Raw genomic sequence first — 16,116 nt, 5'->3', positions numbered from 1 at the left:
ATGGAGTCAACTGAACAGAGTGTTTTCGGAGGAAGGAGGAAAAGCAAGGAAGCAGCGCAGTAAAAGACACAGATCTAAGAAGCTTTCAGTGCTGTTTATCCTGTATAGGTCTTCTAGGGGGGGCGAGAAATTAAATACGAATGAGCAAAACCAGCCGATCAACGTCCCCTTTCCTTCCTTCCATCCATCCATCCATCCATCCATCCATCCTTCCTTCCATCCTTCCTTCCATCCATCCACCGCTTATCCGGACCGGGTCTCAAAACAACAGTTTTAAGAAAAAACAGCTGAGAGGCGGCTCTCTCTCCGTTTTTCCAACATGTGCACACATGCTGGCTTCCTGGCCCCGCCCCCTGCTCCCTCCCAGCCACTCAGGCCACAGCGGTGCATTCAGGTTACTTGAAAACATAGGAACTCACAGAACTCAATATACCGGTTAAAAAATAAGAACTACATCAAAGATGCTACAAAAGTAAGTCCGTAATTAAATAATAAGGCGAATTAAGCAACGCCATCGTGGGATCCTCCTCCTTTGTTGTTTTTCGGCAGCTGGTGTTCCAGTGGTGTCACTACGGCCTCTTTATGTTACCATCGACCGGGACTCGCCACACTGCAGCCTCCTGACTACCGCAGCTGCGCGGTTCATACAGAAAGCAGCGCAGAGGATGTGTAACGATGCTGATGGATTAAAATAGCAACATATTTACTGCGGACAGCAGAGCGGAACGACACACTTCATGTGGAATGTGGCGGTCAGCCTGGACCTGTACCTCCAGTCAGCTCCTGTTCCCCGCCTCAGCCCCTCGCCGCTCCGCCGGACCTGCTCCTGCAGCCGGCGGCTTTCCTCACTTCACCGGGGAACTCGGTTAAAGTCCAGACTCAGACTGCTCCTGCTGGAGACCAGCTTCATCTCACAAAGACTCGTGATACTAATAAAACTCCTGTTCTGCTCTTCAGACTCAGATCCAGGCTCTGTAACGAGACCCGATCCTCACTGGGATGTAAAGTCATTGTTATCATTCGCTGAAAACACAGATCACACAGCGTGAACGTCGAAGAATGAATTCACACGGCGGTGCGTTCAAGTGCAATATGAAAGTCGGAAAATGGCATCGGCGTGTTATTTGTGAGTATCGTCCCTCCCGAGCCATGTTCTGTCCCACATGTTCCAGGCATGTTCAGCCCACACAAGAGGCATGCGGAGTCCATGGAGGCGCTCGCAGTTCACAGCCCAGTGAAACGGAGGACACTCAGACCTGCAGAGAGCCTGGTGGAGCCCCGGCTGAGTTCCACAAGCACACACCAGTATCCCTGTCCGCCAATAAAAAAAATCAAACACGTTACAAGGCGTGCATCCAGAGCTGCCGCCCAGAGGGCAGCCAGCAACACTCGAAATTATGAGAAACTGAAGAATCAGTGTGGCACGAACACACCTGTGCAGTGGCACAGAGGGCCTCAAGGGGGAGCTGCTGTTCCACCTGTGAAGAAGCCGGCCACGGAACGCTGGATCAGAGCCGTAACGGTTTTCTGCAGTTTCAACTTGAATCAGATGTTCATTTGTTCTCATGGGAGTGTGACGTTTCCCCAAACCCAACCTGAGTAAATTAGGGTGAGTGTCGTATAGAAGGGAAACTAACAAAGAAAACCACAACCAAAAGAAAGAAAAGTTCCACAAAGGGGTTCCAGAAGGAGGTAGTGTGATCTCCACACTACCCCCCACTAAATCTACAAAAATGACAGAAGGAGAGATGTGGTGGGACGACTCAAGTAACTGAAAGGTGTTTCTGAAACAAATTATATCTCTTCAGTCAAACTTAATACACACTGAAATACTCAGACAGAGACACTGATGGTGTGGCCTCTGTCATCCCAAAACCCCCGCTGAGGCAGACCTCACTCCTCTTATATAGACCCGCCCCTGATGATGAGCAGGTGTGGAGTCCAGCAGGTGAGGCTCGTTGACCCTGAGTCTCCACTCAACAAAATACTAAATAATTCCATTTTAAATGTACTACAGCCAAAAATAAAAATATATATAATCAAATATTTTCATGACAGGAGTGAAATCTAAATCGCAGTGTGTTCATTGATTGTAACCAGTGACAGGAAAGCTGACTGGTGGATTTACTCTGGAAGCCTGCTGAAATGTTTTTTTTTACTGTTTTCAGGAGGTTCAGCATTATTAAAGCTCACGTTGTCGGCAGGATTCAAACCTGCGCGGGGAGACCCCAATGGATTTCTAGTCCATCGCCTTAACCACTCGGCCACGACAACCCTGCTCACCTCCAGGTGGTGGAGTTCAGAGCAGGAAACATGCAGTCACAGTAAATTCATTCATTGACATCGGAAAAATCAGATGTAGTTCCTCAGGTGGACCACAAGATGGCAGCAGATTGTAGCATCACTTCCTCGAATCCTGCCGACAACGAAGTCTCTAGTCATGCTGAACTTCCCAGTAACTAAATAGATCGCAGTATGTGGTGAATGGATCCCTAACTGTAGAGTAGATACTCATGAACCAGTAGTTGGAGGCCTGTGTTCGTCCTCCTTCACTCAGAGTGGTGGAGTTCATGCTTGTTGTGTATAAGACCCTGGGTCATGACCCTGATGTAACCCGGCTTCTCCACCAAAGGGAATTTTCTCACTATCATCACTGCAGTGACAGAATAACACAACTGGACGAGGAACAGCAGTGGTTGCTTCACCAGCACACAGAAACAAAAGCCTCAACACAGTGGGTCTCATGTGAAACTAGCAGAGCTTCACTTTCAGATGACACCAAGCGGAATATTTTCTTAAGCGACCGCCTCCCATTAGCCGCAAAACAAACAGAAAACAGACCTCCACAGAGGCCTGGGCGATTGTATGATCACGATTAGTGATCACGATTAATTTCCAGTCGATCACGGTGATCAGCTGTGAGCACATTTTCTCGATCAGACAAGGCAGAAATGTGCGTGACCACAGCCAATCACAGTCGACTTTTTCCTGCTCAGCTTCCGCCTGTAAGTTGTCTGAGAAGTAAACAGAGATGAGCTGAAGGTGGAGCCGAGGGCAGCGAAGCAGATGAAGTCAGCCATGGCTCGGCGTTTTCCTCTGAAGATGAGGCTGCTGCTGACAGGAAAGGCTGCTAGCTCACCGCTGCTAGCTCACAGATCCACAAGGGTTCAGGTCTTTTGAGTCCAGGAACTACTTGTGATCCAGTTTAACTAACGATGGTTCAGTTCTTCTCTTTTACTGGAAAAACGCTGCATCGCATCATTGAACATGTCACCACGTCTTACCGGCTCACACTCTTCTTCTAACATGCAGAGAGCCTGCAGCGCTGCAGCCCTCTTCTTCTGTGGTGTCTGTGTAAAATAAGGTTGAACATGCAAACAGCACACCTAGTGGCATGAAGTGCAAATGCAGTCATGGCGTCGTCTGTGGCCGTGGTCTGAATGAGGATCTCCCTGGAGTTATTCCAAATGTTTCAGAAACCAGAATATTTATCTTAACATGTATATTGACTAGGGGTGTCCTCAGATAGTCGACGATTCGACGATTCATTCGAAGGGGCCTGATTCGACTGCCAATCACGCAGTCGAAGCATCGAAAAAATGTGGTTATTAAACGAGGACGATTCCATCACAGCTGTATGGGGGTGCTGAATGACTGATTTTACATAGAATTGCTTGGTTTTTTTCCCCAAATAAACATGATATAAAGCCTATTTGATATACATGTTAGCCTATCAAATATACTGTGGAAAAATTTACTTAACTTGTAGTTTTATTCAATATTCTATCTATTTAGTGTCTGTGAATGAACCACCGTGGTGAGTGGCACAATCCCATTTTGCGCAGAGCTTCCTCACAGAGCAGCATCTCGGTGGTGATTTGGCTGAACTTTAAAAGGCTCAAAATGTCAGGAAAAAAAAAAACAGAACCTCAGACCAAGTCAAAGATGATCCAAAAAAAGTCAAATGCAAATTGTGTCCTTTCATATCACTTCACAACAACATGGCTTTCCACATTAAATGGGTCAGTAGCCAGATAATTGGGCTAATAAAAGACGGTTCTGTTACTCAGTTCTCATTTTTAATGCTGACTTTTATTTCGTTTAATTGTAATATTTTAGGTTATTATTATATTACTATTTTTTATTTATCTAAAAGGCTAATTCTATTTAATTTAGTGTTTGTTTTTGCATGGATGTTGCGCTGCGAAACGGACCGACACAGTGCAATTAAGCCTTTCATTTAATTTGAGCAGATAATGTGAGAAACTGTTCAGCCAAAAAATGTGAGCTTATCTGCAGAGATTATAGATACAAATAAATGACATGCTTTAGCCCGTTTGTTAGAAGAGGGTTTGGTTCTGGTCATTTGAACTATATTTCATTTGTTTGATGTTTAGAGTTATCGACACTTTGTTCCAGTCTGTGTTTCAGTGTGTAGGAAAAAAATAAGTGTTGTTTTACCTGCCTGCGCTATTTTTTTTTTTTTTATTATTATTTGTATTTTTTATTATTATTAGTGCAATCAGGGCCGGCTGTGGGTATAGGTGCCCCGACGCTCCGTGTGCTGTGTGAGCACCGCTCTGCATTGTGCTGCGCTGCTCCGACTCCCCCCCCCCCCCCCCCCCCCCCCCCCCCCCCCCCCCCCCCCCCGCTCCCCCAAACAAGATGATAGATTCGACTATCAGTCGACTATTGGCAGAATCGGACGAATCAGATTCGACTATGGAAATTCTTAGTCGGGGACACCTCTAATATTGACTGCACGTAAACGTAGCCAGCGTCGTCTTTTCAGGCCACTGCACCATACAAGCAACATGCTAAGAGGAGAGAAACGATTACTTTTGTCTATTTTTTTATATTATTGTAGTTGTGTACTGTAACATTTTAAGTCTAATCTGTCCAATCTAGATTATTTAAATTTTGTACATTTGATGCAAGCATTAATGATGGCAGCAGCATATTTAGCATCATAACTTGAAAATAATGTTTACATTCTAAATCACCTTCTTCAATTTAATCTTTTATAGCAACTAAAATCCTCAGGGCTGAAAACTGTCACACTTTAAAGGTGCATTGAGGAGTTTGCACGTTTTATGCGAAACAGCGCCCCCTGCAGGCCTTGGGCGTAATGCAGCTTAGTGAAAAACTCGTGCCTGTGGCTCCCGTGCACGGAAGAGGAGAACTCCTTCCTCGCTCTTTTAGCAGCGCTCCAGTAAAATGTAAGTGTCTTCTCCCTGGTGGAGTCTGTGTGGAGCTGCAGTGCTAGAAGCCAGTCTGTTCTGACTTTCTGGAAGATCCTGCTCAGCTGTTGCTGCTAAGCATCTGGTGGAGTAATGGCGGACATAATGAAACCTAACTAAATCAGGCCAGCCGGAGCGCGCATTACGTCATTCCTTTCAAATTCTCCCCAAAACAAATTCTGGAGCCGGACCGGCACTGTGACTTTCAAGTGACAGTTTAGCCTGTTAGAGGTTCTGGTAATGAATATATCAGGACACATTGTACACATCATTAAAAACGTGTAACATATTTATGGTGGAAAATAAGTATTTTTAAAGTTGAAAAACTCCTTAATGCACCTTTAACTAACGATCGTTCAGTTCTTCTCTTTTACTAAAAAAAAACGGTGCATCGCAAGATTTTATTATCTTGGTGCTAGATTATTTTTTCCCATTTACTGCAGTGTTCAGTGAGATTGTTCTTATATTTTTCTATGTTTATATTATTTAATTTGCATTGCTATTTACTTGGTTCGTTAATAAAATGTTAAACTATTCTATAGTTCTAGTTTTCAGTGCAGATGCTTTAAAACTGGTTTAAAAACAATATAACATATCGTGATTATAATCGAGATTGAATTATATGAAAAAAAATCGTGATCTTTTTTGTTTTTTTGCCATATCGCCCAGCCCTACCTCCACATTTCACAGACAGCACCTCGGATCACATGTTTCTCAGTCACTACTTCACCAAATCACCAAATCACAAAATCACCAACACCAAAAGCAATTTTTCGTTTCTCTACTGTTATGTGGTCATTTTCAGTCCAGTCCGCTTTCTCTGACCTGAATTCAGGGTGTTTTCCTCCGGAATCTTAAAAAGGGGTCATGTGCCATCATGTGATCTGCTGCCTCTAGTGGCCATCCAGCTGGGTTGTTGTTAATCTTGGGAATTTAAAAGAAGGTGGACAAGATTCTACATCTCTTGAGCTTTCAACTACCACACTGGAATGAGACTTCATCTGTCAGGGAGAACCCTGGACATGCTGGATGGAGGCTGGATGTTTCTCGCCCGGCCTGGGAACGCCTCAGGATCCTCCTGTGTGGGGAGCCCCCCATGGATTTCCAGTCCATCACCTAAACCACTCGCCACAACAGAATAGGGGTGTTGTGACCGATTGGTAAACGCAGGTTCGAATCCTGTGGGCAGCGCTGGATTGAATCATGCTGAACTTTCCCATAGATAACAGTCGCTGGTAGACGCATCCTTTTTATTGCAGTTTCAACTTGAATCAGTTGTTCATCTGTTCTCACAGGAGTGAAATCTAAACTGCAGCGTGTTCATTGACTGTAACAGGATTTATAAGAACCCATTATCCTGGAAGCCTGCTGAACTGTTTTTTTCACTGTTTTCAGGAGGTTCAGGATGATTGAAGCTCACGTTGTCGGCAGGATTCGAACCTGCGCGGGGAGACCCCAATGGATTTCTAGTCCATTGCCTTAACCACTCGGCCACGACAACCCTGCACACCTCCTGGCGGTGCAGCAGTTTGACCACAAGATGGCAGCAGATTACAGATTAACTTTCTCACCTTGAGGTTAAAGTAGGGCTGGGCGATAAATCAAATTAATTTGATTAATTTGCCTTTTTAAAACTCGAAGATTTGGAAAAACTGCATAATCATAAAATCGAGCCGAGCTTAAATGAATAGTTACAGTTTCGTTTTCTACCTTTTTTGACCGAAGCGCTGTCCGTCCGCCGCCTCCTCCTAGCACGTCTGTCCTGCTCACTTCGCTAATGCCGCTCACGCTATGGCCTCCCGCGTAAACGAAGAGTTGGTGCCGAAAAAAGGGACTCATGTAACGTCAATCATATGGAGCTGGTTCGGCTTTGACAAGACCGACGTGGAGCAAACTACAGTCCAGTGCAAGGTTTGCCGAACTGCCATCCATACTCAGAGTCGCACCACAACAAGCCTCAGTCAGCATCTCCGGCCAAAGCACGCTACAAAATAGGAGCAATGTTGGCAGCTTCGGGAGTGTAGCATGGCTCGCTCAAGCAGAAGCAACCAGGACCGCACCGTGAAGACACAAACTGCAGCCGCCTCATTTTCTCATGCAGTTTCTGACAACAAGAGAGGAGCGTGGCGGAAGCAGATGACAGAAGCTGTGGCTGTTCTCATCGGGATGGACATGGTTCCTGTTTACACAGCAGAAAAGCCTGGCTTTGTCTTGGATCCAAAATGCCAACCACCGAGTCGTAAATGCTTTGCGGAGGTTGCGCTACCAAAACTGTACAACGAAACTCGTCAAGCACTTTATGAACAGCTACACACAGCTACGTTCTTTTCTACTACTACAGACCTTTGGTCCAGTCGATCACTGCAACCGTATATGAGCTGAACAGCGCATTACATCGACCCGAACTGGGATCTCAACAGCTGCAGCTTACAGAGCACCTGAGGGGAACATGGTGTGTATGACTACAGACAGTGAACAAACATGACAAAAGCCCGGAAGCTAAACCAGCGGACCCATCGCAGCTGCTTTGGGCACAGGCTTCACAAAGCAATAGGTAAGAGAAATGCATAATTCATACTTACTCTATAAACAAATGTTTTAAAAAGAGAACACACCACACATAAACACTCAGTCCAGCAATAACAGTTGACATGTCTCACAATCAGGCACAATATTGGTATCAAATCTATAACTTCCTTGATTAATGGACATGTTTTTAATTACTGTTTTGCTGGGGTTTTTTGTGCTATTGCACCACTTGAGCACGCAACATTTTTTTTCTCTTGCTGATTATGTGTACTAATGTAGTGGGCAACATTTTGTTAATTCTTGTAATACTATGTGTATAAATACTTCTTTGTGTTTCCAGGAAAAGCTCGTGAGGACGATCGCATCGAACGTGCAGTTGGAGGGTGCAGAAAAGCTGTGAGCGCCTTCTCCTTCAGCTGGAAGAAGCGGAGACACATTGCAGCAGCGCCGGCGGAACTTGTCCTCCCTCCACATCAACTCATCTCAGAATCCCCGGCAAGACGGGGTCACGTCAGCAAATGATGGAGCGCACACTGGAGCAGGAAAAGGCAACTGGACAAATCTTGGGCACAGACAAGAAAACACGGCTCTTAGTGCCTCCATGGCAGGACGCTGATGTTTTAGAGTCTGTAAACAAAGCCAGAAAGCCACTGCATGACTTTACCGATGCCTTTTCTGGTGAGAGAGATGTCAGTATAGCTTTCTTAAAACCCACAGTGCACCTCTTTAATCGCAGCCTGTTAAGGCAAGCGGAGGGAGACACTGAGCTCACAACTAAAATCAGAACTGATGTGCTAAACTACCTTCACCAAAACTACAGCGATCCTGCAACTCAAGATCTTCTCAGCACTGCAACACTGCTTGATCCCAGGTTCCGCACAACTTATGTTGAGCCAGACAAGATTGAAAAACTAAAACAGAGAGCCATCACTGAGCTGTGTACCATGCAGCACCGAGCCGTCCCAACAGGTGTTACTCCTGCAGTGGACAGATCTGAGAGTCCAGGTGATGCTGTGGTTGAGCCCCACGCAAAGAAAAGGAAATCTCTCCGTAGCTTCTTTAAAAAGAGCGCTCCTGAGACAGACGCCCAGACATATGAAGGTAAAGTCAGAGGTGAACTGTCTGCATACTTATTGGCACCAGAAACTGATGCAGATTCTGATCCACTTCAGTGGAAACTGCATGAAGAAAACTTTCCCAGACTGAGCAAGCTGGCAAAGGCATACTTATCAATCCCAGCAACCAGTGCCCCATCCCAAAGGGTATGCAGTACTGGGGGAAACGTTGTAACTTGGAACTCAGGATCCACAGCACCATCTCCTCCATCGGCCTCAGCGCCGGCTCGCCCCCAGGCTGGGTGCTGAGCCCCCTCCTGTTCACTCTGCTGACGTACGACTGCTCGGCTACACACTCCGCATCTCCGACAACGACGAGTCCAACTCCAGAGAGGAGGTGGAGCACCTGGTGCAGTGGCGTGGGTTAAGTACTGTGACCTAAACAACATCTAATCTTAAAAAAGAAGGGACTGGAAATCCATTGGGGTCTCAGGTTCAAGTCAGCACTAATCACGCCAAACTTCCCCGTACCTGAATACCTGCTCGATGGATCCTGTTTAGTACAGTTTCAAATTGAATCAGATTATCATCTGTTCACACAGGAATGAAATCGAAATCACAGTTTGATTACTGACTGCAAACAGTGAATGAATGACAGGAAACCTGACTGGTGGATTTACAAGAAGCCAGCTTAACTGATTTCAGGAGGTTTAGGATGATTAAAGCTCACGTTGTCGGCAGGATTCGAACCTGCGCGGGGAGACCCCAATGGATTTCTAGTCCATCGCCTTAACCACTCGGCCACGACAACCCTGCTGTCCCTCTGCCTGTGAGCAGGAAATACATCGTCACGCTGTGGATTCGTTCATTTCCCTCCAACAACCTCCGACACTCGTCCATGATGGATCACAGACTGGAATCTGTTGTAAATCATTCACATCTCCTCCAGTCTGGAAAACAACCGTCAGTCTGTGAGCTTTTCCTCCATCTGGAGATTCATGGAGACGTGGAGCTTCAGAAAATACTGGAAAGATCAGGTTTAGTTCCTCAGGTTGACCACAAGATGGCAGCAGATTATAGCTTCACTTCCTCACAGTGAGGTCAAAGTTCATCTGAACCCTCCAACAGACAAGCAGCAGCTTTTCTGAGGGAGAAGGATCTGAACTCGCCTAAACTAGTTAAAAATACTTCTATCAGCATGAATTGCAATTCGATTAACGACTTCCAGACTGTCTCAAAACGTCATTGCCCCGCCCCCTGCTGCCTCCCAGCCAATCGCCTGCTAACTCACTCTGAAGGTGCATTCAGGTAAAATCAGGAAACTACAGAACATCATCCGACCTGAAACAGCACTGAAATAACAGCAGAGACGTGAGAAACACAAGTTCCAGACAGAAACCGTCTTCACTCATGGAGGCCAGGGAGGAACCAAACATCAAGAACACCTGAGCAAGAGACAGAGAAGGACGAGGAGGAGAGGACAGAGGACATCGCTGATGCTAATGCTAAGCTAAGCTAGTGAACTAATTCAAACTGCCGAGTGGTTCAGACTAGAAATCCATGGGGTCTCTGTCCGTCCAGCAACTGCAGGAGACGTTAAACATCCCTGAAGACCGTCTCTTTTGGGTATTTACAGAATAGACAACATGTTTAATTAGTTAACAGATGTGTCTTTTTTTTTTGGATGACATGTTTTCCAGAGAGGAGCATGTGTGATCCAAGAGTGGACCGTGCCGTTGGAGTTTGTAAGAAGGCGGTGGGGGATTTTTCCAGCAGCTGGAAATTGAAGAAAGCCCTCAGTGATGCTCAAGAACAACTGAAGCTTCCTGACCACAAACTAATCACTGAATCACCCACAAGATGGCGCTCCAGACAGCGCATGACTGAGCGGTTGAACAAGAGAAGGCCATCCGTCATGTGCTGGGTGAAGACAGAAAGCGCCGTCATCCTGAACACGAAGTACAAAGACGACACTGACCTCGACCCCCGCTTCAAAAACCGCTGCAGTGATGCACACCAGGCTGAAGCAGCTTCATCAGCCATCACCACGGAGCTGCTGGCCATGGAAACTGAGCAAGGCCGCATTTCTACCACTGCAGCTCAGGGCACCCCGGCAAAAGGTGCAGCAGGGGAGGACAACACCAGGGAGCCACCCAAAAAGGTCAAAAGATCATTTGGGTGTTACTTCAGAAAACAAGGCACACGATCAGGGGAGTCCGCTGCCACTTCTACTGAAAATGAGCTCCAGAGCTGCCTGCTGACCCCTGAGGTGGGCAGTGATGTCCATCCTCTCCAGCGGGAATCACAAGAGGCAAAGTTCCCCAGGCTGGCAAAACTGGCCAGAAAATATCTCTGCATGCCCGCCTCAAGCAGCGCTTCAGAAAGGGCCTTCAGCACAGGAGGGACTGTTGGAACCTGTCAGGGCTTCACTGAAGCCTGGCGCTGGAGACAGACGTGTGTTTTTGGCTAAAAAGCTGAAGTAAAGCATCATGAACTGTTCACCTTAATTTCTTCCTGCACAGTTTGAGCCAAATCTGTATGACAGTGCTGCTGTAGCGACGTTACTTGGTTATTGTTTTTCTAATTGATTTAACATTTTTGTTTACAATTTAATGGCACTTTAATTTATTGGTATTTGTTAGAAATCTTAAGTTATTATTATTTATTTATTTACTTGTTTTTACAAAAGCGTGTGTAAGATAATATAGATGGAGTAGACCTTATGGCGTATTCTCCTGTGACTAGTTAGTCATCAAATTTTGTTGTGAGTGTTTTGCAGAAGGTCAGAACGTTTTTGTGTGCAATGAGTGTTTTGTATCCTGCACTTTGAAAATAAAAAAGAGCTGTTGTGTAAATAGAGAATTTACATCAGTACGGTCTCAACGGACTGAGTACATTAAACCTGTGAGATCCTATTTTATTTGAATTGACTGAAAATATGTGATGACCCCTCTTTTTCTTTAATGATTCTATTCTACTGTAAGCTCCCTGTTCTGTTCTGTTTTGTGTTATATTGGATATGTGTTACAACAGTGAATGACTTAAACAAGAAAACTTGAGAGGCAACAAGGACAGAGACATTGAGACTCTTCACAATTAAGCATTCAAGATCTGTCTGGAAAAAAACCCGAACTTTAATGGAATCCCTCACCGTGGATCTTGTTATGTATGGATGGTTGCAAGAGATGTTCGGTGCATTGAAAATGTAAGAAAGATACGTGCCTTTCAAATAAAGAGAGAATTTCAAAAAATATTTAAATACATCGGTTTTTTGAGGGAAAAAAGTCACATTTTAAGGGATATCGCCAGATTATTGTTATCGTGAAATTAAAAAACATTATTGAGATACTACTTTTTCCCATATGGCCCACCCCGAGTTCATAGCATCCTTCTACAGTCCTTGGTTCCTGTTAACTACCACATACGGATATCTCTCACAAATAGGAAAAAGACTTGAACAGTCAATATACTGAGGATGACTGGCAAACGTCCATATGCCTGGTTGGGGCTGTAACTTCTTGTAAACCCAGAATAGGAAACTGCACAGATTACATATCACTCCTGTTACTTTAGAGAAGACTGACCACGGCGTTTCGCCTTCATGCACCAAGAGCAGCTCGGAGAGGGACGCGTTTCCACTACTTCTGGGAATGTTAATTCCTTTTGGTCACTTATTTCAAAAGAACTCAGCAGGATATTAAATACTGATATTAAGAAGGACCCTGGCGTTTTCCTCCTGGGCCTACGCTAAAACAAGATCTCCTCCCAGTTGCTCAGTGGATGCTGCCTCACTGGGTCAAGGCTCTCCCACCCAGCATCGGCTCTGATACAGGGAGCTCTTGAACATCCCGCCTCATGAAAGGTTACAAGCTGCAGTAAAGGGAAAGACATTTTCCTTTTAACCATTTGGACACTGTTCCTCAGTCATAACCCTGCATGTGCTCTTGAGGGGCAGACAGTTTCCTGAATGAAGTCTCCCGCTGTCACACCCAAACTCAGCGGCTTCTGATGACTGCTTGTTCCTCACTTCGACTTCACATCGTGGACCTGAGACAAAGTAGAACTCTTTTAATGTTACTTCACTGAACTTAGTTTCACTATTAGTCACTTTGTCGTCACTCCTGTTCAGGTTAATTCGACCATATTTTGCTTTTTTTGTGTAAATGGATCAGATGCTGTCTGATGGTTTATGGGGGGGTTTGCTCAGTTTGTTAATTTTGTTTGTGCATAAAAACAATAAGATCTGTTAAAAAGAAAAAGAAAAAAAAGAAACCCATTGGGATGAACTCTGGAGAAAGTTAATCTGCAATCTGCGGTCATCTTGTGGTCAAACTGTGGAACTACATGTGATCTCTGAATGTTTCCACAGAGTCACCGCTGCTTCTTTGCATTTGTGAATCACTTCGTGCTCTGAGCTTCACCAGCAGCAGGAGAACAGGGTTGTCGTGGCCGAGTGGTTAAGGCGATGGACTAGAAATCCATTGGGGTCTCCCCGCGCAGGTTCGAGTCCTGCTGACAATGTGAGCTTTAATCATGCCGAACTTCTTTGCAGGTGGATCCAACAAGGGCTCGAAAGACTCATCGCCTGGGCAAGGATGGGTTTTAAGCCCTCCAAATCAAGATCCATGGTGCTGAGGAAAGGGAAGGTGACTGACAAATTCTCATTTTCCATCTCAGGAACTCCCAACCATCATGGAGCAACCCGTCAAGAGCTTGGGGAAACTCTTTGACTCCACCCTGAAGGAGTCAGCAGCCACACAGAAGACCAGTGCAGAGCTTGGAACCTGGCTCACCAAGGTCGACAAGTCTGGCCTTCCTGGTAGGTTTAAAGCCTGGATCTACCAGCATTCAATCCTGTGGCCCCTGCTCATTTATGCAGTCCCAAGGACAGCAGTGGAGACCCTAGAGAGGAAGATCAGTGGCTTTCTTCGAAAGTGGCTGGGCCTTCCCCGCAGCCTTACCAGCGCTGCCCTGTATGGAACAAGTAACATCCTGCAGCTTCCTCTCAGGGCCCTCACAGAAGAGTTCCAGGTGGCACGCACTGGAGAAGCCTTACAATACAGGGACTCCAGATATCCAGATATGATCATGACCTCTCAGTCTACAAAACAGCTGATCATACTGGAGTTGACAGTGCCCTGGGAAGAAAACATGGAGGAAGCAAATGAGAGGAAGAGGGCCAAGGACCAGGAACTGGTGGAGAAGGGCAGGCTGGAGGCCCTTCTACGAGCCCATAGAGGCAGGCTGCAGGGGATTTGCAGGACGGTCCTTGTGCAAGATCCTGAGCCACCCAGGCATCGCAGGAGTGGCAAAGAAGAGGGCCATCAAGTCCGCAAGCAAAGCCGCTGAAAAGGCCACCCGGTGGCTTTGGATGAAGAGGGCAGACCCGTGGGCTGCTACTGGGACGCAAGTCGGGGCTTGATCACCCCCGGCTGGGTCGCCTGGGTGAGGGTGTATGATGTTGAGAGACCCGAAACACCAGATGACCCCGAGAAACATCACTGGTGATGAGTCCCAGCGCATCCATGAGGTGTTTCTTCGAATAGTTTACTGCATTTTAAACTTGAATCAGATGTTCAGGGTTGTCGTGGCTGAGTGGTTAAGGCGATGGACTAGAAATCCATTGGGGTCTCCCGGTTCGAATCCTGCCGACAACGTGAGCTTTAATCATGCTGAACGTTCCTGTAACTCAGTAGATAACAATACGTGGTTGAAGAATTCTATTCACTTCAGTTTGAACTTAAATCACACGTTCATCTGGTCTCGAGAAATCTAAATCACAGTGTGTTCATTGATTGTAACCAGTGACAGGAAAGCTGGCTGGTGGATTTACAGGAAGTTATTACACAGGAAGTCTGCTGAAGTGTCTCTTTTCACTGTTTTCAGGAGGCTCAGAATGATTAAATCTCTCGTTGTCGGCAGGATTCGAACCTGCGCGGGGAGACCCCAATGGATTTCTAGTCCATCGCCTTAACCACTCGGCCACGACAACCCTGCTGTCCCCCTGACGGTGAAGCTCAGAGCAGGAAATACGTGGTCACACTGTGACGCGGTTCAGAGATCAGATTTAGTTCCTCAGTTTGACCACAAGATGGCAGCAGATTACAGATGAACTTTCTCACCTTGAGGTTAAAGCAGCTTCTCCAAAGGCTGAACTTCAAACAGTCTGAGATACAGTAGGACTGCGCCGACAGCTGCCTGGATTTTACTCCAGTTTTCTCATCTTTTTAATTCGTTGAAATTCTGCCTCTTTAGTTGAAGAAGCTCTTCAGTTCATCAGAAAACCATCGGGGTCTCCCTGCAGCGGTCTGAATCCTGCTGAAGGCAGTGTCGATCACGACTCAGATGCTCTGTCCACACTGCGGGCTGGAAGCAGCTGTGCTCTGCTCCGGCTTCAGGTCTCTCCCAGATGTAAAGCAGCTGATTGCAGTGATGGGCTCCTGCCTGGCCGATTCTCCAAGCTGGAGGAAAGCGTCAACATGAGATCCAGGTTTGCCTCTTCTCTCCGACTCTCACGCAGGCAGACGTGTTTCCCCTGATCTCTCTGTCTGTCTGACTTCGCCTGTTGTGGAAACTTCAGTGTGAATCCTCCAACTGAAAACACGGAATTGATCAGCTGGTTCCTCAGCGCAACTGACACGATTCGTTCAGCGAGGAACGCTGGTTTGGGAGAGCCTACAAGTCCAGAAGAGCCTTTTCCTGCGGCTTACAGCCTGGACACTTGGAACCAGTGGGAGGTCACGGTTCTCTTTGGAGGATGTGCACATCTTCATACTCATGGTAAGATTTACTGAATCTGCTGCCATCTTGTGGCAAAACTCCATCAGTTCCATCATGTGACTGCATTGTGCTTATATGTGTGGATCGTTTCCCGCTCTGAGCTTCACTATCATGGGCAGAGCAGGGTTGTCGTGGCCGAGTGGTTAAGGCGATGGACTAGAAATCCATTGGGGTCTCCCCGCACAGGTTCGAATCCTGCCGACAACGTGAGCTTTAATCATGCTGAAGCTCCTGAAAACCATGATGTTTGCTGGAAACAGTTCAGCAGACTTCCTGTGAAATGGATTCTTGTAAATCCACCAGTCAGGTTTCCTGTCACTCATTCACTGGTTCCAGTGTTTGTGGACAGTTTCAGTGACACACTAATGTTTGGATTTCACTCCTATGTGAACAGATAAACGTCTGGTTAAATATATTCAAACAGCAGAAGTCCTTTCAGGAAGAACTGCGTTAATGAGACAGGTTTGTTTCTATGTGCTGTTGAAGCAACTGTTCATGACCCAGGGTCTCAT

General features: G+C 46.2%; 7 non-coding genes and 1 pseudogene across 7 annotated transcripts; 3 read left to right on the top strand and 5 right to left on the bottom strand.

The window, feature by feature from the left end:
• LOC115394657 (SCO-spondin-like) overlaps positions 1–16,116 on the bottom strand; it is a 136,523-nt pseudogene that overhangs the window by 43,627 nt on the left and 76,780 nt on the right.
• trnas-aga (transfer RNA serine (anticodon AGA)) lies at positions 2,193–2,274 on the bottom strand. The gene has a single exon. It is a non-coding gene; the product is annotated as a tRNA-Ser (tRNA).
• trnas-aga (transfer RNA serine (anticodon AGA)) lies at positions 6,660–6,741 on the bottom strand. Its single transcript has one exon. It is a non-coding gene; the product is annotated as a tRNA-Ser (tRNA).
• On the bottom strand, positions 9,554–9,635 carry trnas-aga (transfer RNA serine (anticodon AGA)). The gene has a single exon. It is a non-coding gene; the product is annotated as a tRNA-Ser (tRNA).
• On the top strand, positions 13,264–13,345 carry trnas-aga (transfer RNA serine (anticodon AGA)). The gene has a single exon. It is a non-coding gene; the product is annotated as a tRNA-Ser (tRNA).
• On the top strand, positions 14,406–14,481 carry trnas-aga (transfer RNA serine (anticodon AGA)). The gene has a single exon. It is a non-coding gene; the product is annotated as a tRNA-Ser (tRNA).
• Positions 14,735–14,816, bottom strand: trnas-aga (transfer RNA serine (anticodon AGA)). The gene has a single exon. It is a non-coding gene; the product is annotated as a tRNA-Ser (tRNA).
• trnas-aga (transfer RNA serine (anticodon AGA)) lies at positions 15,730–15,811 on the top strand. Its single transcript has one exon. It is a non-coding gene; the product is annotated as a tRNA-Ser (tRNA).

The sequence above is a fragment of the Salarias fasciatus genome, chromosome 9 (genome assembly GCF_902148845.1).
Source record: "Salarias fasciatus chromosome 9, fSalaFa1.1, whole genome shotgun sequence".
Taxonomy (NCBI): domain Eukaryota; kingdom Metazoa; phylum Chordata; class Actinopteri; order Blenniiformes; family Blenniidae; genus Salarias; species Salarias fasciatus.
This window is presented reverse-complemented; position numbering and strand designations above follow the sequence as displayed.